The sequence below is a fragment of the Polypterus senegalus genome, chromosome 3, assembly GCF_016835505.1.
Source record: "Polypterus senegalus isolate Bchr_013 chromosome 3, ASM1683550v1, whole genome shotgun sequence".
Lineage (NCBI taxonomy): Eukaryota > Metazoa > Chordata > Cladistia > Polypteriformes > Polypteridae > Polypterus > Polypterus senegalus.
In genome coordinates this window covers 233,728,361-233,753,239 of record NC_053156.1, presented here as the reverse complement: position 1 = coordinate 233,753,239, position 24,879 = coordinate 233,728,361, and the positions used below count along the sequence as shown (strand labels likewise).

General features: G+C 38.5%; 1 protein-coding gene across 1 annotated transcript in view; it reads right to left on the bottom strand.

Annotated features, from left to right (window-relative positions):
- Nucleotides 1–19,204, bottom strand: part of LOC120526879 (zinc transporter 10-like) — a 102,208-nt gene extending 83,004 nt beyond the window's left edge. The window contains exon 1 of the mRNA XM_039749995.1: nucleotides 19,182–19,204. The gene's annotated coding sequence lies outside the window, so the exon portion shown is untranslated. The remainder of the gene's footprint in view (nucleotides 1–19,181) is intronic.
- Nucleotides 19,205–24,879: the final 5,675 nt, after the last annotated feature.

Genomic DNA, 24,879 nt, shown 5'->3' with positions numbered 1-24,879 from the left:
TCTTTAGGCTCTAGAGGCTACTGTCCACTAAAATTAAACTTATCACCCTACCAGTGTTACTTAGAGCTCTTTTTATACCACCATTATTTACCAATGGGCATTAGATTGTCAGTGTAATGGGCTAGAATTCAGTATCCTAAAGAAAAGGCATTTCTGTGTGTTGCTTAGTGTAATGGGCTATAAACCAGTGTTTTAAAGAAAAGGTAGAATTTTACTGCTACAGGTTATTACTGATGGCTATCTACAGGACATAAATATTTACCTGTCTTGCTAAAGAGTCACCTGCTTTGAATAGTCATACTGCTTTGACTTAGCATCTCATCTATACACAATGTGGGGATACAGAACTGTCTGCTTCCTTGGAAAATTGGCTTCTAATCAAGTACTCAAAGTAAATGTGTTTACACTATTTGTTATGCAGAGGAAATTGGCTTGCACCATTGTTTTCACTGATTGCCATGTTGACCTATGCAGAAACTGAAGCATATATATATTTCTGGGAAAAGGAGAATAAAAGAGAGAACAGAGAAGTATAGTCTGAAACTTGGGACTGCTGCCTGTTTCTTTTCTGCTTTTCACCATATCCCTGTGGCTACACCCTGTAGCAACAGTGGCTTGTACCTGGTCCAGGTTCCCCTAGGCCTGAGCCCGGTAACATCTGCAATCAGGGTGCCATTGAAATCAGTGCAAGTCTTTTGAACTGGAGGGGGCAATCTTGTTAGTGGTCCCTATTAGATGTCTAGTGCCAAGTATCTAGCAAAAGAGTTTTTGTGACACTAGAGATGTACTTTTAATTTTGGAACCCATGCAGATCGGTAGGGTAGCTTTTCTAAATGAGAGTACTAAGGTAGAATGGTTAGCACTGGTAAATTGTGATGGGTAACTGACACTGTCATTTGCATCACTTGCTGCATGTTCCTTCTCTTGCTCTCTCTGTCTTTCTCTCACTAACTGTTATCTGTGTCTGTCGTACTGTTCTCAGTGTCACTTGTTTTGTGTTTGTCTTCATTGGTTGACCTTTTATTATTTTCATATTTTTCTGTTGTGTGTGCAGTTGCTTTATTCATCGGTCAATCTGTCTCTCTCCCCCTCGTCGCTTGGTGCACTTTACATTGCAGCTTTTACCAGAGCAAGTAATTTTAGTAACTTTATTGTTGTACCATCTATACACAGCATTTCAAAATATAGTAGCACAAAAAACATTCAATACAGGTAAACAAATATACTATAAACAGATAATAAATAATAGGCAAGTGAATAGATAATAGATGGAGTTATTGGCTGGCTTGAGGGTGTGAGAGGAATCAAAATCGAGGTAAAGAGAGCTCTGTTCATAATAAAATGAGCTGAAAACAAATTATGGTTTGATAAAAATGTAAGATTGACTGTTTTCCTGGACAGCAGTACACTGTGATTTTGATTACATGACTACTGCAGAGAATCTGTTCCCAGATTCTTACAGTTTGGTGCCGCCGTAAGTGGCAGCCTTTTCAGCAGCTACGTGTACGACTTTATATTTCTACCTTTTTTCTCTATCTCACTGATCATTCCTACCTTTCTTTTATGTGGACTTGTTTCCTGGACACTTTTTACTACTTGGACATTGAGTTTTACATGCTGAGACTTATCTATTCAGGTAGTCAACTTCAAGCGCTGAGAACAATGGCCCATGCCGGTGTGGTTCCCTGTTTACCTGACGAAGTAAGAAGGTTGTATCGTGGCAGCAGAGCCAGCGCTAAGCTAAAGGCTAAGCGGCTAGCGAGGAAGTGCCTTCTGTGATCCTGGGAAATGTGAACTCACTACCAAATAAGACAGATGAACAGGCTGCGCTGGTGAAAAATGTCAGGACCTACAGAGAATGCAGTTTGTTTGTTTTTCTGAAATGTGGCTAACAACTAGCATCCCAGATGCTAACGTGGAGCTTCCCAGGTTTAGCGCAGTTAGAGACGTAAATACCTGCGGGAAGCGGAAAGGAGGGGGACTTGCTGTATATGTGAATACAAGGTGGTGCAACACTGGACATGTAAACGTCAAAATCTCCACTTGCTGCAGGGACATCGAACTGCTGGCCGTAAGTCTGCATCCTTATTACATGCCCAGAGAGTTTGGACATGTCATTGTTGTTATTGTTTACATCCCTCCTTGGGCGGACGTGGAAATAGTGGGTGACATCATCCACGCCGCTGTTGCTTAACTACAAACACAGCACTATGAGGTGCTTGTGCTAATCGCTGAAAACTTTAACCATGTGAGGCTGGACAAAACATTACCTGCCTTCTTCCAGTATGTGGATTGTAACACTCGGGGAAATAGGACTATTGACCTACTGTATGCAAACGTTAAAGACGCATGCAGCGCCACCCCGCTGCCTGCGCTTGGGAAAGGAGATCATAACCTGATTCTGCTTCAGCCTCAATACAAACCAAAAGTGAGGGCGCTACCTACAAATACACGCTCATTCAGGAAGTGGTCCCCTGAGGCAGTGCAGGCTCTGAGAGACTGCTTTGGAACTACAGACTGGGATATATTGCTTGAGTCACATAGTGAGAACATTGAGGAGGTTGTTGACTGCATTACTGACTACATCAACTTCTGTATGGACATTGTAGTTCCAGCAAGAACAGTACGCTGATATGCTAACAACAAGCCATGGATTACAAGTGACATCAAGGGCCTTTTGAACCAGAAAAAAAATAGCTTTTAAAGGCGGTGATCAGCATGAGCTCAAGCGCATGCAGAGGGAACTCCAAGTCTAGCTCAGGGAGACGAAGGAACAGTACAGGAGAAAGCTGGAGCAGAAGTTGCAGAATAACAGCATGAAGGAAGTGTGGGATGGGATGAAGATCATCACTGGCTGCAGCTCAAAGTGGGGTGCCACCATCGAGAGGGACGTGGAGAGAGCAAACCTGATTAACAACGTTTTTAACAGGTTTGACCACCCTAACCCACTCTCACCCAAGAGTACTGCACCCTCCACCCATCCTTCTGGTGATACCAGCATAGCAGAGAGTTTCCCCCCACCCACAGCAGCCCAGGTTAGCTGAGGAGACTTTGTGCCAGCAGAGCAGTGGGTTCAGATGGTGTATCGCCACGACTGCTGAAGGCCTGTGCATTGGAACTGCGGTGTCCTCTACAGCATATCTTCAACTTGAGCCTGGAACAGGGGAGAGTCCCGAGGCTTTGGAAAACATCTTGCATCACCCCAGTTCCAAAGGTATCACATCCTGGTGAGTTGAATGACTTCAAGCCTGTCGCCCTGACATCACAAGTGATGAAGACCATGGAGCAGCTGCTACTTCACCACCTGAGGCCACAGGTCTGCCATGCCCTCAACCCTCTGCAGTTCGCATGCCAGGAGAAGGTGGGAGCGGAGGATGCCATCATCTATATGCTACACTGATCCCTCTCAAACTATTATGTTTCTGGAATTTTCTAGCACCTTCAACGCCATCCAACCTCTGCTGCTCAGGGACAAGCTGACAGAGATGGGAGTAGATTCATACCTGGTGGCATGGATCATGGGCTATCTTATAGACAGACCTCAGTATGTGCGTCTCGGGAACTGCAAGTCTGACATTGTGGTCAGCAGCACAGGGGACTGTACTTTCTCTGGTCCTGTTCAGCCTATATACATAGGAATTCCAATACAATTTGGAGTCCTGCCATGTGCAAAAGTTTGCTGACAACACTGCTATTGTAGGCTGCATCAGAAGTGGGCAAGAGAAGGAGTATAGGAACCTAATCAAAGACTTTGTTAAATGGTGCGACTCAAACCACCTACAACTGAACACCAGCAAAATCATGGAGCTGGTGGTGGATTTTAGGAGGCCTAGGCCCCTCATGGACCCCGTGATCATCAGAGGTGACTGTGTGCAGAGGGTGCAGACCTATAAATACCTGGGAATGCAGCTGGATGATAAATTGGACTGGATTGCCAATACTGATGCTTTGTGCAAGAGAGGACAGAACCGACTATACTTCCTTAGAAGGCTGGCGTCCTTCAACATCTGCAATAAGATGCTGCAGATGTTCTATCAGACGGTTGTGGTGAGCACCCTCTTCTATGCAGTGGTGTGCTGGGGAGACAGCATAAAGAAGAGGGATGCCTCACGCCTGGACAAACTGATGAGGAAGGCAGGCTCTGTTGTAGGCACGGAGCTGGACAGGTTGACTGTGGCAGCGCGACGGGCACTGAGCAGGCTCCTGTCAATCATGGAGAATCCACTGTATCCACTGAACAGTATTATCGCCAGGCAGAGGAGCAGCTTCAGCGACAGACTGCTGTCACTGTCCTGCTCCACTGACAGACTGAGGAGATCATTCCTCCCCCACACTATGCGACTCTTCAATTCTACTCGGGGGGGTTAAACGTTAACATTAAACAAAGTTATTGTCTGTTTTGCCTGCATTTTTATCACTCTTTAATTTAATATTGTTTTGTTTTTTTTATCAGTGTGCTGCTGCTGGAGTATGTGAATTTCCCCTTGGGGATTAATACAGTATCTTTCTTTCTTTCTTTCTTTCTTTCTTTCTTTCTTTCTTTCTTTCTTTCTTTCTTTCTTATTCAGGTTTGTTAATAGTGAGCTCAGCAGTTTGATGTCTATGCACGTATTTGCCTGTTTTATTTGTTCTACAATGAAGGCCGTTGACAGTTATATATTAAGCCAACAGTGTATCAGTGGTATTGTTGAAGTAACCCTTTATACATTGGTTGGCCAAGATGCAAAAAGTTGTTGATACCTAGCTTTTTATTTTTATTTTTTTTGTTTTAATTTAGTTTTTGATCTTTTGTTGCACATATCAGTATATCCAGTGCTATTAACTTTTCTGAATGCTTACAGGAACCAGGTGTTTGCTGTTGTAAATCAAAAATACTCTGAGGATTATTTGTATGAGTATGTATTTGGACACCAAATTTGTTCTTATTTCCATAAAGGAGGGATCTTATATTTTAATGCATGAGGTTTAATGCATGAGGTCCATTCACAGACAATTTGGAAGTGACAGAAACAAAGGTAAAAAATTAAGACCTAGGATTAAAGGCCAACATCAATGGACTGAGTACATTCAATATAAGGTAAACTTAAACCTTTAAAGAAATATAACTTTGTTTTCTCATTATGAGACTGTCATAATCAATGTTACCCACATTAAAATCAGTTAAGCTGCCTGCATTTCACTAACACGAAGTGGAGAAAGCTCCAAGATTGAATCCCATCTGGTGACTTTACATTGATGTGAATGGTAGCCAAGGCTTTGCTCATTATGGGAGAAAGAAAAATTGAATGGCCTGAGCTCATGTAGAAATGCGGTCTGTCTCTTTGCAAGACAAAATCATATGATGACCAACCCATACAGACCAAATGACTTTTCCTTTAACTTATTTAGATGAGGTACTTGTTTTTCATTCACAGGAAGAAAGGCCATGACCTTTCTGGATATGACGTGACAGCATTAAAAGTACATCTAAGGTTTACGTCCTCCTTTGGGTTTGTGGATATCAAAACCTTTTTTGCTTTGCATACTTTTTCCTAAAATTATTTTTTTCTAATTCCTTTTGATGGTAAATCTCATTCTTTCTATAGTACAGATTTGCATCACATACAATCATATACTATATAAATACTAGTAATGGCGCACTGCATGAATACACTTGACTTGGGCATTCATAGTTTTCATGCTCTTTCTCTGTACATTTAGCATTCATTTGCTCAGAGGTTGATGCGCTTGCTGCTTCTTGAGCAGCTCTTCTTTTCTCCACCCCAGCAGCCCGCTTCTTCTCTTCTTTTGCCGCCATCTTTTCGCATTAAAATTGATTAAGTCAGTGTTTGAGTTGCAATTGCTTAGTACATTTTTCTTAATTATTCACTTAAGCTGGCACTTCAATCTGCCTCAAGAAAGATTTAAGATATAAAGAGGTAGGTGAAGTGACGGTGAAGGTGGTAAAGAATGAGAACGGAGCCTGTACACATTCGCCGCACGGCCGCCCTGCTGGCCGCTACTGAGAGTTAATTCTACAATAAAATAAAATAAAAATAAAAACAGGAATAACTTTGGTGGTCAATCGTCACCTCGAAAGTGGATAGTAGAGGTCACTAGGTCTATGTGTACCAAATTTCAGGTCAATAGCTCAATGGGTTTGCATGCTACAGGTGGTTTAAAATCCTAGACAGACAAACAAGTAGAGAGCCATGATAGCATATTATATAAGAATATTGATACTTAATGGTTTTTAGTGTAAGTACATGCTATATCTTAAATATTAAATGTTATTTTTGGTAAAAAAGAACCTTCTGTCTTAAGTTAACAACATCAGATATAAACCAAGAGGGTATTCTTTTACAGAAACACCCTGAATCACACTGGGATACCAGTTAAAAGAGTAGCTAACAGATTTCATGTAGTTGTCTATGGGATGTGGGGAGAAAACATGATTATCTGGTGAAAAGCCAGACAGGTAGGGAGAGAACATGTACATTTCACATGAACAACATCTAAACATTCTTCAAACCAGGCAGAAGTGCTAAACTGTCCTGCTCCTCCTCTTCAGTTCCATCCCAGTAATTGACCACTACAGTGCAAACATATTCTGACAGTCATATCATGCAAAACAATCAACAAATAAACGAGTGAGCTAAAGAGGTTATAAAAATATGAAGAACAAAAATCAATAGTGTCCACATAATGTTTTTGCTTGTCTTTTATTGTTTCTTGGTTAAACTTTAATGATATTATATAATCTCATTCTCTGAAATTTTACATTCCTAAAAGCATCTTCATATTTTAAATTATTTTAAACATTCACTATATTTAAGGCTGAAAAAGGTCTTCATTACAATCAGAACCCACTACCAACCCGATACCATCCACACGTTGTTCCGAAATCAAACTCACACATAAACTGACACAAGTAAGCAGGTCACCCAACCGGTTCAATGAGTTCATGAATAACGACTGCAGTCTGTTGTCACTGTGCCAAGCCTATATGACACCACAAACTGTTCACAGGAGTGCTGGTCACAAGGAAAGCAGTAAAGATCAAAATCATAAAGTCTGACTTCTTTTGTGATTTAGTGAAAGTTTTTGATGTGACAGTGCTGGAACTTCCACATAACAAATCTATCAAGTCAAAATGTCATCCATCTGGAATGGGCCTCCCATAAGCAACACAGTGTTGGGTCAAAATGCAATGTTTACAGGGTGGAGAGAAGCCTGTAGATGCAAACTAAAGAAGGAAAAAGATGAATAACTGGATTGTTTTTTTTATTTTAAACAATGCACTGCTATTGGGCAAAAAACAATTGAGAATTGAAATGTCCATCTACTCAGACTTCTGCACAGTCACCAGCAGTCAAGCTAGGCTTGTGAAATTCAAAACATCTGTATCTAAGCCAAATAGGAAAAGCCACCAAAAAGGAGGAGGCAATGCCCATGATGAGTGCAGCAATAAACAAAATCATTATAATTGGCCACAAGATGCACCTCATAAACACAACAATGCTTTTATAACATATAATATAAACATTTAGTTTATTATAGTGTTGCGTGGAATATTACTGTTTGATTACTAAGGAAAAAAAAAAACACCAAACAATTTTTATAGAGTAATTACACTGTAGGAAGGACTGACAGTTTTAAGTTTTTCCATCAATCCATCCATTAATGCATTTGTTGATTTACTGTGGCAGCAGGCCTTTGCAGAGAAGATGTTTTTTTTTATTTTTAGGTGATTGATTAATGAGAGTATTTCGAACATGCCACAGGTGTTCCTATTATGCTCTTGATTTCTTTTTAAACCATATAAAGATGATATTAACTATGAAAACCGCTAGGGAATATAAAAATGTACTTTTCACAAACAGCGTGAATTAATTTCTGTTTAGCAAAATGTACAGCAGCCAACAATCTGATAATGCTAGATTATAATATACAGTACTAAATTTTAAACTTATTCTTAATTAAAACACTTTATACAGTTGCTATTTACAAGACAGTTGGAATATAACACAAACAAAATAGTTCTAAGAAAAAATATATGTGTGTACGCTATTACAATAGTGTGCTTCAGTTCAACTCAGTTTCAAACAGTGCATTTCCATACTGTAAACTGAGAGTTCTGTGTCAGGATCTGTTCAAGTGGCAGAGATCACAACTACTTAAAGATATAATCCTTCAAATCATCAAACATAGCAAAAGTTGACACATGGAAAGATTTATTTAACTAGAATGTCAAAACCCAAACCAAAAGCAGAGAGCACAGCTGCACAAAAGTAAAGTTCAAAATCCCCAAAAATGTTTTTATACTATAAAAAGGTATTCTTTAAGTCTTTCTTTTAATGGTTTTAAAGTTAGGATGCCAGATTATATGCATTGCCATCAGATGGATGGAATAATGTAAGTACAGGTATAGATTATAAAATCTGCACAGTTCAATACACAGTATGGGACTGACTTTTTCTGGCATTGCTATTAATAATGTCAGCGTTACTTTAACACATTGCTCCAACTTTAGCACTAGAGCGGTAATATAGGTGTTGGCTTGCCCATGCCCACTTTATTATATTGGTGAAACGTTCAGACCAGTAGGATAATGAATTCTAGGACACAAAAGTAATATTCACACTCACTCAACTCAACATCCCCTCTCCAGACACATTTTAGACGATGATCATTCCATATAATAACTGAAAAACTCAGTTTTAGAAACTGCTAATCATTGATGTCGGGTGGAAATTCTGATCCCCTTCTTTGACAGATTGAAGTGTCCCGGATTTTTAAATGTAAGGCATTATTGCTCCACAGGGCTTAACAAAACAAAGAAACAAACTAACTTACTGCCTATGAAAGGAGGAATCAGTGGCTCCATACTTTGTCCTGATGGTCATTTTCGTAAGAACATCTTGTTTTTATCATTTTTGCAACAACTTTTATGGCAAATTTTGTTCACTGCTCCATTATATAGTAGCATTGGATTTTGCTATAACTAAACATGGGACTATAATATCTCCGTACTTGTATCGTGCACACATACTTGTGGGTTACCTTCAGGGCTCTGTCATGTTGAGTAATTCCCCCCCATGGAGAAAAGGGGTGCTATTACTGGCTGCCTCCCTGCAGCCTGATGGACTTGACGCAGATGACGCCTAACGTGACTTCCGCCCCCCTCCAGGCAATCGCCCATATATTATAACCACAAGGAGGAAGTGGCCATCACTTGAGGGACCATTCAGCAGAAGAGATGGAACTCCTACAAATTATGAAGCAAATTCGACATTATTATGGTGATAGACGATTTATGATCTGTTTTTGTCCTTTGAGTTTGTGCTCTAAAAGTAGAGGTGACCCAACTCTTGAACCCAGGTCTGTATTCTATTTCCAAAACATTTAGTCTTTGTGTACCTGAGTCTCTAGTTATTAGTTATAATTGGCATAAAGAAGCATATAAGAATGCCTGATACACTTGTTTTGCTATATGGATACAACAACCCTTGTTTCTGGTGGACTTCTCCATTTTCCTTGACTTTTTTGACAATACCTTGGAGTTTCTGCTAAAAGAAGCATTTTACCTAATATTTAAATGTTAATATAAGCATTTTTATTTGTTTACTATTAAATGTATATGTGTTACTAGCATTTATTAGCTATTACAGTGAAATACATTATACTGTCTTTTTAAATTTACTGCTAAGTTGTTAGGAATGGGAATTTATTTAATTTTTGGTTTTCTTATTCTATCACTCCTTTTAGGAGCTATCTTAGCCTTAGAATTCAAATTCGTTATTATTTTTTTTGTTTAATTATGACTCTAGTTTTGATTCTGTTTATTTATTTTAGTAATTTTCATCGCCATGTTTTCATTACAAACACCACCATCTTCTCTTCCTGTTACTAAGGTATCACTGCAGGTTGTTAGGATTGTATCCTTGGAGGCTGTGACCTTTCAGGGTATGATGTGATGGCATAAAATGTTATCTAAGGTTCAGTTCCTCCTTTAAATTTGCAGATACCTAAACCCTTTTTGCTTTGCGTACTTTTTCCTAAAAGTAGTATTTTTTCAATTCCTTTTGATGGTAAATCTCGTTCCTTTTACAGTATGGATTTACATCACATAAAATCATGTACTATATAAATATTAATGATACTTAATATAGCAGAAAGTACACGCTATATCGTAAATATTAAAAGTTAATTGTGGTAGAAAAAGAACCTTCTGCCGTAAGCAACATGTGAGCAATATTGGCATGGTCTTTTACAGACTGCCATAAAATGACAGCAACTATACACAAAACAGAATACAAAATGGCATCAATAAAAGACAACTTTGTGTGAATTGTTCCTAAAACTCAGTGTGAACAATTAGAGAGCTCACTGAGTGTCACATTTCTAAACCAATCCAATGCCTCATGAAGGCAGCACTCAAAGTAGGTATGATGCTTTTGAACTGCACAGATCAGAGGTGCTCTCATTTTAACACGTTCTACTGTATATCCATAGACCACACTGCTTATCTAAACTTTATTTGTAATAGTTAAAATAACAAAAAGATATTGCAGCAGACAGAGAATCACTTGTCAAACGTGGAGCCCAGTAGCTGCAGTGGTCTACGTGTGTGTGTATGTGTCTGTTTGTCTGTCACCATTATCGCAGTGGTCATTACAACATAAAAATCAATTCAGTTACCTTGTGCTCCTGAGCACTCGAACTGAAAACAGCAATTTTACCTTTTTATTTTATCTTAGCATCAAGGCTTTTGTTCAATATCCTTTTGCTCTCTACCTGAAACCTTAGTGGCAGTTTAAAATGCATGGACAGGAGAAATTGGAGGAAGGCGTTTTAGGAAGAAGCCCTGTGGGTGTAGCCTTTGTAGCACAGGATTTCACTACTATTCACTACACACTTTTTAACGGGTTGTCCCCAGACGTGTACTCTTGATTGCGAATCACATTAAGCCCCTTGAGACTAATAATAAAATAATCTCTCTAATATAAAAAAAATCCTGGGGGGAGACTAGGGAGACGAAACGTGATCTTCTTGGGAGACAATTTGACGTCCTGCGAGAAACACTTTAACGTCATGTGAAGACAATTTGATGTCCCGTGAGAGACACGTTAACGTCACGTGAGACAGGGCAGTGAGACAGCATTTAAAACAAGTTCATGGACATCTAACTAAGCAGTTGTTGGAATGCTTTTGGCAGACAGACATCATGTGCTCCCAGCTATAAAAACAAGAACAAGCGACAAACAAAACACACAGCTTACCAGCAGCAGCAGCAGGAAGCCATCAGATGATCCGACCGCTTCTCGTTAGTGTGCGTTCAGCCCCCCCTTTTTTCACAACACGAGTGGAAGAGACACAAAGTGGCAAAAGGACAGCTGCTGTACAGGCTTTCAAATGATCAATGCAAAGCATGATAAGGAGAAAATGCAGCTCAACAGCAGCAACAAGCCAACAAATGATTTGACTGCAACTCCTCAGCGTGCGTTCAGGTTCCCATTCACAACACAAGCGGCAGAGACACGAAGTGGCAAAAGGACAGCTGCTCTATAGGCTTAAATGATCAACGTGCCGTGCAACAAAAAGAACACGCAGCTCGCCAGCAGAAAGACAGCAGATGATCCGACGGCATCTCCTTAGCGTGTGTTCAGCCCCCTTTCACAACACGAGCAGTGTTATGCGTCCTGCGAGAATGATTTAACCACACCCGGGGCCGGAAATAAAAGACAAGTATTATTTTTACATAAGTGAAAATAATGCATATGTAACAATTCCCATGAAAATAACAATCTGTTTAAATTGTATATCCGGTAAACCAAACCCAGGGGTGGGTGAGCAAAGCGAGCAGGAGGCATAGCTCCCTAGTAAGTTTAAAAATAATCATAAAAATTGCCAGAAATTTAACAGATTGGATTAGAAATATCAAAGACATGGATTCATCACGATCATGTACTATGTTTCCAGACTTCAACTGCCAGCCATATTGGAGATGAACACACTCTAGCTTGGTCCGCAATAGAAACAAAATCCTGCAGTACCTCTTTACTGCTTTGTACCCTGCTTTGTGTAGCAGTAGATACAAGGTATTGTCAGTATACTAACAACCCAATTGTCCTTCATTCACTCAGAATATGGAACAAATGTAGGAAGCACTTCAAGTTAGACAATATTTTATCTGTGGTACCTCTACATGATAACCATTTTTTACACCATCTCAACCATACTCAGTTTTTAACGTTTGGAAAATGAATGGAATAAAATCATTTAAAGATTTGTATATAGGGTGGTGCAGTGGGTAGTGCTGCTGCCTTGCAGTTAGGAGACCCGGGTTCGCTTCCCGGGTCCTCCCTGTGTGGAGTTTGCATGTTCTCTATCTGTGTCTGCGTGGGTTTCATCCGGGCGCTCTGGTTTCCTCCCACAGTCCAAAGACATGCCAGTTAGGTGGATTGGCAATTCTAAATTGGCCCTAGTGTGTGTTTGTGTGTGTCCTGCAGTGGGTTGGCACCCTGCCCGGGATTGGTTCCTGCCTTGTGCCCTGGGATTGGCTCCAGCAGACCCCTGTGACCCTGTGTTTGGATTCAGCGGGTTAGAAAATGGATGGATGGATAATGTTTTTGCATCCTACCATTAATCACTCTCCAAGTCTAACTTCTCATCAACACAATTTTTCCACTATCTCCAAATTACAAACTTTGCTAAACAAAATCTGTCCAATTTTCCTCACCTCCCACCTATTTTTATTCCAGATAAACAATAGCTCAGTCATGACAAATGTAAGAACAACAGAAGTCATCAAAAAGGTGAGTCTGGCTATAGAGCAGAGTGCTAGACATTCACAACAATGTGAGTCTGTAGCATTAATATTTCAATCTGGTTTGTTCACTTACTTCTTCATCAAGACTTTTTCAATCACCTGTATGAAACACAAATATTACATAATTTTTTAAAGAATAATATAGCTACAAGACTCACCTTTTGTACTCAGTTAAAATATAATAGGGATATACTGAACAAATTGCAAACACATTTTGTTAATCATGATCTCATTTCAAAACATTAAAAAAGTCACTTAAGACGAGGTAAATAAACTGTATTGATTAATTTTTTTGAGTACTTTATTCCTTACCTGGCATCCAGTGTGAAGTGATTTAGTTAAGTGGCCTTTCATCCTGCCCTTCTGAAAATACAACAACAACATCTATACTAATAAAAGACAAAGCCCTCACTGACTCACTGACTGACTCACTGACTGACTGACTGACTCATCACTAATTCTCCAACTTCCCGTATTGGTAGAAGGCTGAAATTTGGCAGGCTCATTTCTACCAGCTTCCTTACAAAAGTTGGGCAGGTTTCATTTCGAAATTCTACGCGTAATGGTCATAACTGGAAGCTATTTTTCTGCATATACTGTAATAATGGAGTTGAGCTCGAAAGCCGTGGAGGGGCGGAGTTTCGTGTGACATCATCACGCCTCCCACGTAATCACGCAGTATGTAGAAAACCAGTAAGAACTCCAAAAACAGATGAAGAAAACATACATTATATAATTAAGAAGGCAGCAAAACAATTAGAAGCGAGCGAGTGACATATAAAACCATATTCAGCGGCTCACATGAACTGGCGAGTCGCAGACAAAAAGCAACAGTTCCAAAGAGTGCTGAACAAAAACTGAATTACACTGCTACGCTCAAATAGACAAACTACACGCTGTGGCGCAATAGTAGAGCCTTCGCCTCTAGCGGCGGCGTCCCGCGAGGGGATGTACTGAGTATGTACGTTGCTTCCCGATTCATTTTAGCCTCACATCCCCTTGGTTTGAGACGTATGAAAAAATATGCGGTTAACGCAGAAAGTTTGAATTGCGCGATCACATTTGAAAAAATATATCTTTTCAACTTCTATTTAGTCAACACTTAGCATATTCATATGTAAGGCTGCTGCGCAACTCACCACGCCTCCCATGTAATTGACTGGCTTCCCATATAAGGCCATTCTTCGCTGCGGTGTCTTTATTGGTTTCCTTGCTTCAACAAGGAAGCAACTTTCTCACAGCTTCTGCACTGTTTTATAAACGAACGACATATACGAAAGTCATTTATCCTTGCTTCGCCAACGAGGCAACCTTTTTATTTAATCCACGGGTTCTGTGCTGTTTTATTGTTCATTTGTTACGATTATTATACTTATTGTGTACGTATTTTACACTTAGTTTACTGTTCAAGTACCCATTTCCTTTATTTAATCCGCGGCTTTTCTGCTGTTGTTTTGTTCGTTTATTACAATTATACTTATTTCATTCACTTTCTTTCAGGCAAAGAATGTTACGTTATTTTTAAAATTTTTCCTTTTCTTTTTCATAACTTCTTTAACACACTACTTCTCCGCTGCGAAGCGCGGGTATTCTGCTAGTTTATTTATATAGCACATTTTCATACAAAAAGTAGCTCAAAGTGCTTTACATAATGAAGAAAAGAAAAATAAAAGACAAAATAAGAAATTAAAATAAGACAACATTAGTTAACATAGAAAAGGAGTAAGGTCCGATGGCTAGGGTGGACAAAAAAACAGAAAAACAAACTCCAGACGGCTGGAGAAAAAAAAAATCTGCAGGGGTTCCAGGCCACGGGACCACCCAGCCCACTCTGAGCATTCTACCTAACATAAATAAAATAGTCCTCTTTGTAGTTACCCTCATACCCTACTATAAAGAATTTTTTTATCTCTGCTAAAGCTTACATTTACACTGACAATGATACACCCCTAGAATCTGCACAGTTCTGAAAAAGAATTATTGCTTTATATTTGCTTTCCACATAATATTTGTGTATGGCCGTTGTTTTCTTTCTGTAAATAGCTCTACTGCCATAATGGTAATAAACCTCTTCTTTGGTCCCAGTATGGTCCCAACATGTATATTTGGGTCCTCAGATCATCACAGTTTCACAATGTTGCGATGAGTCCTGCTGCTGAAAACACTGAATGCTTCTTTTGTGAGGACAGTTGTGCTGAGGTGATTTTGGTGGCTACTTATGGTGCTATCTACAAATACTGAAGAGGTGCGGTATGTAACATAATGCTAATTTAGCTAACTAAATAACTTCATTTAGTCAGTTAGTGTAACTAGCAAGTGAAGTATAGCTACATTACACAAACTGCATGCTGTAATGTACAGTAGCTGTATCTAACATTAATTATAGATTCAACATGTCTTTCACACATAAAATAATTATGCTTTTTCCAATTCTAGAAAAAAAACAAAACAAAACTGTAAATCATATACTGTATTTGAGGAGCAAGAGAATAAACTCGAGCAATATTTAGATTTTTCTCTTTCTGAAACTTTCTGCCGTGCCTATTCAGTACACTGTGAATTTAATTTATCTGTTTAAGATCATAACTATGTCAGCAATTGAGGGAACAAAAACTGCCATTTGCCTCATCCAAAGTACATTCTGCTTGTTATTTCCCCATCAATGTTTTTTGGCCTTGTCAAGAGCCGGTTTGGTGAATCAGACATGCATCACTACAGTAAAGCACTATGACTGATTAGGGGGCTATTTCATTTGATCAACTGCACCAAACAACTGACATAATCTAACCATGTTATCATCTCCAACATTGTGTGGATTGTTCGGTCTGGAAGAAATGATCATCTCAGCAATTAAATAGTGTTCTATCCGGACGTAGCAATCAATAAAAGTTATTAGAGGGGGTTTAAGATATTTTCAATGGTCTTCATTGTTGAGATTTTCTCCCTCTCTGGTATTGCACATTTCATTTGTTGAAAGCAAGAACTTCATTTTAATCTACCTTAAAGGATCATCCTGATTTAATGACAAAGTAGTTCCTGCAGCTTAAAGGCTAAAAACCCAGAATGGCACTTAGGAGTGAACATATTGTAGTGAAGTAATACCTGCAAGAATGAGTTTTAACTTATTGTGGTCTATATATAGGTGAGCACAAGAACTGTAGGTATGAATGCACAATACAAGAAACAGAGGGGCTTAGCGACACCTTAGTGGAACAGAATGTAGCTTGCAATGTCAAGTACTGTACATCCCACCCCTGTCAGAGAAGAAGGAAGAACATCATCATGGAGCAAAGTTCCCTGTAACTGTGCTGTATTGATCATTAAGGCAGGGATACCTGACAGAGCTGAGGGCAAACAGCAAATGTGAGAAGTAGTGCTACTGCCTGAACTGTACTGAACTGGGTGTGTCAAGGTTTATGGATGCTCAGCCTAGATAGAAAGAGATAAAACTTAAAGATGGATCACCAAAAGACAGACAGACATAAACATGGATGGATCTTTGAGGCTGTGCTGTCCTTCTGACTAAACAGGCTGCTGGAGGAACTGGGCCTTTAAGACACATGGAGGTGTTAGGGATGCAGGGACACAAACCCATACTGCGTATCACTAATGCAAATATTACATAACATTCTCAAACCTGCTTACTCCACCTCTTTGTAATGGATTGTGCTTATCCTGGCAGCATCACGAGAAACCCTCTAATGCACAAAATCTGGAATCGGCAGTTAAACTAACACACAGATCTTTGGGGTATGGGAGGAAAAATGGGCTATCTGGAATACAACCCACAATAACCTGCAGTTTCCTACACAGACTCAACACTGGATCCATGAGACAGGAGCATTCATCAATGTGTTTTCATGCCACCGCCGGCCTTCTGTTAACATTGTTGCCCATTTACAGTATATGCCACAGCAGCGGTCTGAGTAAAATCTGATTAGATGAATTTTTAAAATTGTTTAATTTTACTATATTAATACATACACACTACAATTGGCAAACCACCCAAAGTACTCAATCTAACAATCACATTCATGCACATTTTTTAGTTCCAAAAATTCCAAAATCTGTAGGGTTGAATTATAGTTAAGCAGAAAAATGTATAATGCCATTTTACAATAACATCAGTTAACATCATGGAGAGTGGACTGTATTGTATCTCAGGAAAGTTTATTTTTACAGTAGCCATAAATTAACTGTCACCCTTACCATAAAATGAAGGCAGTCTGGTCACACTAGGTGTCAATAAATTTAAAAGCAGATTTTGTCTCTTTACAGCCCCCCAAGTTGTAGATTTACACCAAGGGTCATAAAGGGTTCAAGCATTCATCCTTACAGTAAATGCTGGTGAGAAAAAGCCCAGGCCTGTACCTTTCTGCAATAATAATACATTTTTATGCAACTGGATCATGTCCTGCTCTGCAAAGCTGCTGAATTTGTGTTTAATGCATTCTTCTGCTCATTGATTTTCAAATCCACTTAATCCAGTTGCACTTTTGAGAAACTTTCTGAAATCTGACCTGAGTTTGGTTAGCTGAATGCTCATTGTGTCAACGAGTATGATCTAAACTTGTATAATTTGAAACAGATCCAAACCCAGTTAACATCGTATGGCAAGTCATTTTTAACGATTATTACCACACTTTCAACTAGTCATTATTATAATTTAGTGAGTTAAATTTCAGTTTTAGATACATAATATTTGCAACATACTTATGACTAGTTGTTGTTTGTATGTTGGAAATATCTACAATTTGACTAGTCAAAAATCCATGCTATACTTATAGATTTAGGAATATGTCTTATTAACGTTTCTGGAGCTTCCAACTAAAGATACCTTTAATTACATCTTTAGCATTTACTATTAGGGTGGCACAAACAGTGGTTAGTGCTGCTGCCTCAGATATCATTCAGATATCCTGACTTTGAATGTTACAATTAACTACAATGTTCTCAGCCATCTGACCCCGCAACATTTGCATTCCTGTCTGACAAGGAATCAACCCAGCCTGTCTCACGGTCTAGTTATGTACTCACTTGATTGTGGTCCACTTTGGAAACCCCACACGTTCTCCAACACACATACTTTTGGGATAATGGAGGAAAACCAGAGTATATGAAGAAACTGCAAGTGTGGCAGCTCCACAAAGACGATGGCTAGAACCCATGAAGCAGCAGCAGCACTAATGTGCTTCCTTATCAGAAATATTGAAGCAATCTTAAATTTCAACACTCACTGGTCTTAATTATATCTTAGATAACTTAAATACAATTTTGACATGTCATAATTTGGAATCATCGGGTAGAAGGGTTCTTTCATCAGATTGGCCAGCCCAGCACTGACTAAAGCTGTAGCATGGCCATTGGGGGTAGGCAGCTAGTTGGCCGAGGTCTCCAGGACTCTGACTGTTTCTGGTTTGTCTGACTCCTTTTCTACAATCTAGAAGTGATTCTACAATTAACTAACGGGCAGATATTGTTGTTTTTCATTTATATTAATTAGTTTGATGTGTTTTATTTACTCCATTTTTTGATACCCACTGCACACCCAACCTACCTGGAAGGGGGCCTCTCTCTGAATTGCCTTTTTAAAGATTTCTTCCATTATTTTTTTCCTACATGTTTATGTTTTTGGGGGGAGTTTTTTTTTTCTTGTTTTCTTAGGGAGTCGAGGCTGGGGGATGTCAAAAATACACAGAGCCTATTAATGCCCATTGACGCATTCCTTATGAAATTATGGGCTATACAAGAAGCAGACCGTAGTTATTGTTGTTATGATTAAGCAAAGGCAGGCATTAAATGTGAAATAAGTTTACCATAAATATATTAAGCATAACTGTGATTCTAATTTTGATGAGGTAAAATGTAACTACAGTTCTCTCTATGTGAATGCTCCACAGAAGATAATTGGAAAAATCCATCACTTTTTAAAGATTTATTTATAATCAGAATTGCGACTTGTCAAATAGAAACAAATTTTCTTGTTTTTCCCCAGTTTTTGACCCGTGCTAGTGCATAGTCTGCTGATTTGGACATTTCTCTATAACTCTCAGTCCAGAGCTTCTTCCAACTTGGCTAAGATGAAGCGCAGTCTTTGTCACTGAGTGGTCTTCACGTTGGACAGCAAGGAATTAGAAATGAAATTAAATCGAAATAGAATTGAATTTTTACCATTATATATTAAAATGCTGTTGCATTTATTTTTATTCATTCTTTTTTGTTAAATAAGGACAAAAAAACTGCATGTTATATGCTTTAGTATTATATATTTATATTTATATGTAATAAAATCTGAAAAAGTCCCAGTTAAGCACATTCACATTTCTAATTACACCACAATAAAATGTGAAAAGTCAAGGAACTTACATACTTTTTATGGACACTTCGTGCTGTATTTAATTGTTCTTATCATTGAAAAAGACTTCGTCCTAGAGTACAAAAATATTCAGTCAGTCAGTCATTTTCTGCTTAGTCCTGAAAAGAGTCGTGGGGTACAAAAATATTCTCCTTTTTTTTTTTTTAAACCAACTATTTAATTCCTAAAGAATACTTAACAACAAGTCCACTTTGTCAAACAAACACTGTAAGTTCATATACCCTATATATTTTAACACAGTAATCACCAATAGCAAACATTTTTGTTTTTTGCAGTTTCAGGTCACAAGGCACTCCATCACAGACCACACTTACACACGCTGTTACATCCTTTAGAATGTGGGTGTAAATTGAGTAACCTGGATGCAGAAAGAATGTGCAAACTCTGAGTAGGCCTGGATGAGAAGAAATGTAATGCAATGTAAAAGGAGATAACCATGCTATCACTTCCAATTAATAAAAATGCAACAAAATCCTTCATTATAGTCTAGCAGGCTGTTAAACTAAGCTGTTAAAAATAACTAAAGTGGTGTCAGAGCTTATTACAAAAAAAATCAGAGGATAATATAAATAAGGTAGATAAATAATGCATTCATGAATGTCTGCTTGCTTAACTTTTGTCATTATCACATTATCACTAGGATGACCAAACATATTTTCCAGAGCCGTTCTGTATATTAACTCCAGTTTAGGTGCACCATTTATTGTTAAAAAATGCACATTAGCCATTTAGATGTGACTTTCAAAGTTCAGTAGCTCATGCCATGCTCATTGTTTTAATTACACTCAAAAAGGCTTGAATACCACAAAGAATACCTAAACCTAAAGAATACCTAAAGCCTTTTAAAGCATTTTAAATTAGGAACCACATTAATGCATCTATGTGAAAAACTATTTGCCCCCTTCCTGATTTCTTATTCTTTTGCATGTTTGTCACACAAAATGTTTCTGATCATCAAACACATTTAACCATTAGTCAAATATAACACAAGTAAACACAAAATGCAGTTTTTAAATGATGGTTTTTATTATTTAAGGAGAAAAAAATCCAAACCTACATGGCCCTGTGTGAAAAAGTAATTGCCCCCTTGTTAAAAATAACCTAACTGTGGTGTATCACACCTGAGTTCAATTTCCGTAGCCACCCCCAGGCCTGATTACTGCCACACCTGTTTCAATCAAGAAATCACTTAAATAGGAGCTGCCTGACACAGAGAAGTAGACCAAAAGCACCTCAAAAGCTAGACATCATGCCAAGATCCAAAGAAATTCAGGAACAAATGAGAACAGAAGTAATTGAGATCTATCAGTCTGGTAAAGGTTATAGTAATTTCTAAAGCTTTGGGACTCCAGCGAACCACAGTGAGAGCCATTATCCACAAATGGCAAAAACATGGAACAGTGGTGAACCTTCCCAGGAGTGGCCGACCGACCAAAATTACCCCAAGAGCGCAGAGACGACTCATCCGAGAGGTCACAAAAGACCCCAGGACAACGTCTAAAGAACTGCAGGCCTCACTTGCCTCAATTAAGGTCAGTGTTCACGACTCCACCATAAGAAAGAGACTGGGCAAAACGGCCTGCATGGCAGATTTCCAAGACGCAAACCACTTTTAAGCAAAAAGAACATTAGGGCTTGTCTCAATTTTGCTAAGAAACATCTCAATGATTGCCAAGACTTTTGGGAAAATACCTTGTGGACTGATGAGACAAAAGTTGAACTTTTTGGAAGGCAAATGTCCCATTACATCTGGCGTAAAAGGAACACAGCATTTCAGAAAAAGAACATCATACCAACAGTAAAATATGGTGTTGGTAGTGTGATGGTCTGGGGTTGTTTTGCTGCTTCAGGACCTGGAAGGCTTGCTGTGATAGATGGAACCATGAATTCTACTGTCTACCAAAAAATCCTGAAGGAGAATGTCCGGCCATCTGTTCGTTAACTCAAGCTGAATCGATCTTGGGTGCTGCAACAGGACAATGACCCAAAACACACCAGCAAATCCACCTCTAAATGGCTGAAGAAAAACAAAATAAGGACTTTGGAGTGGCCTAGTCAAAGTCCTGACCTGAATCCAATTGAGATGCTATGGCATGACCTTAAAAAGGCGGTTCATGGTAGAAAACCCTCAAATAAAGCTGAATTACAACAATTCTGCAAAGATGAGTGGGCCAAAATTCCTCCAGAGCTGTAAAAGACTCATTGCAAGTTATCGCAAACGCTTGATTGCAGTTATTGCTGCTAAGGGTGGCCCAACCAGTTATTAAGTTCAGGAGGCAATTACTTTTTCACACAGGGCCATGTAGGTTTGGATTTTTTTTCTCCCTAAATAATAAAACCATCATTTAAAAACTGCATTTTGTGTTTACTTGTGTTATATTTGACTAATGGTTAAATGTGTTTGATGATCAGAAATGTGTGTTGTATGTGTGACAAACATGCAAAAGAATAAGAAATCAGGAAGGGGGCAAATAGTTTTTCACACCACTGTATCTATCTATCTATCTATCTACAAAATGCAAAGCTGACAGTCTCTTTTAGTCACTCTTTTAGTAAGCAGTAGGGTGGACAGACGACTGATGTGATCATACTCTGAAATGGAAGGAGAAAGTTCAGTGAAGCCCTAGAAAGCTGCAATTCTCAATGGTTACCAAGTGCTGTTTTTAGTTGTTAACTACTGACAGTATTAGATGCATACTGGCTCTTACATGGCCAAAATTAATAGAGGTCATTTTAATAAATTAAATAAAAGGAAATACTAAAAAAAATCTCAACAACAAAAGTTTGAACAATACAAAAAAGATCTAAAACCAAGAATGAAGTTCAAGATAACAAATGATCTTCTCCGGGCAGCTAACATGGAACTTTTATCAATTCTTGTGCTTCTTGACCTCAGCTCTGCATTTGACAACATATCCCGTCAGATACTTTTAAAAACAACTAACTAGTTTTGGAGTCTGTGGCCTTGTCCTCCAGTGGTTTTCTTCCTACCTCACATTTTTTTTCAAATAAACAGCTTAAAATCTGAGGATGCAGTCGTTACTCATGGAGTTCCGCAGGGTTCTGTTTTGGGGCCGCTTCCTTATCTCATTTATATCTTCCCAATAGGTAAAATCTTCCAGCACCATGGTATTAAGGTTCATTTTTACGCTGATGACGCACAGATCTATCTATCCTCTAAATCCACTTTTGTTTTTCATCCTGATGCTCTTATGGCATGTCTCCAAGACACAAAGACATGGATGACTTGCAATTTTCTCAAACTAAACAGCAATAAAACTGAGGTGCTCCTTATTGGCTCTAAATCTACACTTGCTAAGGTTAACCATTCTTCTATTTTAGTTAACAATATTAACACAAACATCTGTTCCCAAGTTAAGAGCCTGGGCATCATTCTAGACAGTACTCTCTCTTTTTCTTCCCATATAAGTAGAATTTCTTGGTCTGCCTTCTTCCATCTCCGAAACATTTCTAGACTTCGTCCTGTTCTTACGCAACACAGTACTGAAGTATTGGTTAATGCCTGAGTTACCTCACGTATAGATTGCTGTGATGCTATTCTATCTGGCATCTCACAAAAACTTACAACTTTAATAACCTGCTGTTCTAAATCCACTGAACATATTACATCTACTCTCTGTCAACTTCACTGGCTCCCTGTTAACTACAGAATACAATACAAAATACGGCTCTGAACATTTAAAGCTCTCCACAACCTCACTGATCTCCTACAGACCGACACTCCTCTCGCTCACTCAGATCCTCATCTGCAGGTCTACTTTCTGTACCACACATCAGACTCACTGCTCTGAGCACCATTGAGCGTCTCTCCTGGTGCTCCTCTACTCGGGAATTCTCTTCTCATATTCGTCAGCTCGATTCAATAACACATTTTAAAACTGACCTCAAAACTTATCTTTTCAAACTGGCATACCAATTGTGAATTTTGCACTGTTACTGCCAGTTATCTTTGTTTGTTTGCTAATTATTGCTTTTTGATTTATCATTCTCTTGTTTTTATTTTACTAATGTTGTTTAATTTTATTGTAAAGTGACCTTGAGTGCTAAGAAAAGAGCCTATTAAATTAAAATGTATTATTACTATAACAAAGTTAAATAATGATTAAAAAAGAATAACAAAATATCATAGAAAAAAAACTAATCCAGAAAGATAATCCAAAGATCAACCAAGCCCCCAAAATCAAAAATCAAAACCAGAAGATAAAATCCAAAATTATGTGAAAAAAATCACAAAATGACATAAAAATAGGGTTACAGATCAGGATTCCTTATTTAATTGGAAGTTGTTTATTTGGATAAAGGTCTAGGTCTCTCAAATGCAGAAACTTGTTGCTCAACATGATTCAAAGTATTAACACTCTGAACATTATTTTTGTTGGCGTTGTTTGTCTAGAACAGGGAAATTTAGCTGGGCTGTGTCTCCCACCCTTGCTTGCCCAGCACATTGGGTGAAATGAAAAGGTCATCATCTCAGGCAGCATTATGGTAAGGGCATTGTCAGGTACCTTTTTCTAACATTACAAAATAATTAAACAAAAGCATTAAGTGTGAAACTTAAGAATTTCATACACACCCAGAGACTGTTTTATATACTACGTTTTGAAAGTTCTAGAAATATTTTCATTTTAAAAGTTTTATAATGCAGTTTGGAACACTTTGCAACACACTGCCGCACTGGGAGTGTCCCAGAATCAAGTCAACACATGCGCATTTCCAAGTCCTATTTCAGTACGTGGTATTGCTGTTTATTTTCCTGGTTTTTACATATAGCCGTATATACTGTGTATGGGGCAGAAGGTTGTCCGTCAATTATTATTATTGTTATTATTATTTATGTTGTAACCTATGATTTTTTCTCCATTCCCCCCAATGTTTACGATGGGCTAATGCTCATGTACATTGCATTATGTATTTACTGATTATGTCATTTTTAAAAATGTTGTTAATTTCTAGAATGTGTTTAAGATATCAGTCACAATGTCTGTTAAATGTCTCCTCAGATTGTATTGTACATGCTCAGGGCCAAGGTATTTAGAGTAGAGGCATGCAAGAGGAGAGATGAAGTCAAGTTTTGTCTGTCAAAGACATACGGATTAGGCCATTGGCACTGCTAAAGTGTGCGTGTGCATGCGTGTGTGTGTGTGTGTGTGTGTGTGTGTGTGTTCTCCATGTGATGGGCTGGTGTCATGTCCACGTGCTGTTTCTGCCTTATACCAAATAACTGCTGAATAGGCTACAGATGCCCAAAGACCCTGTCCTGGATAAGCAGGTTAGAAAAATGTAATGTTAGATTACAAATGTTATTGATTTTAATGCATAGTGTGTGTTTAATTGTTATAAGACAAATTTTTTTTTTTTTTCATTTTAAAAATGTATACTTTTTTTCATCTGCTGTTCAGAGAATGCAGTGTTTTGTGGAGCCTGTACAGCAATACATATTGTATGTTAACCAATAGTTTCATCTCATGTCTGTTTGTGATATATAGGGTTTGGGGCAAATAGGTTGCAAATATGTACCTAGCATCAGGTGGCATTGTTTAACACATTAGCCATGCTGTTGTGTATACTGCTAAATGTAGGATTGTTAGGACTTTATCACACCCTGCACAATTTATCACCCCCATTACAGTTTTGGTCTGGAGCCATGGTTGGTCCAGTATTTGTTTTAATT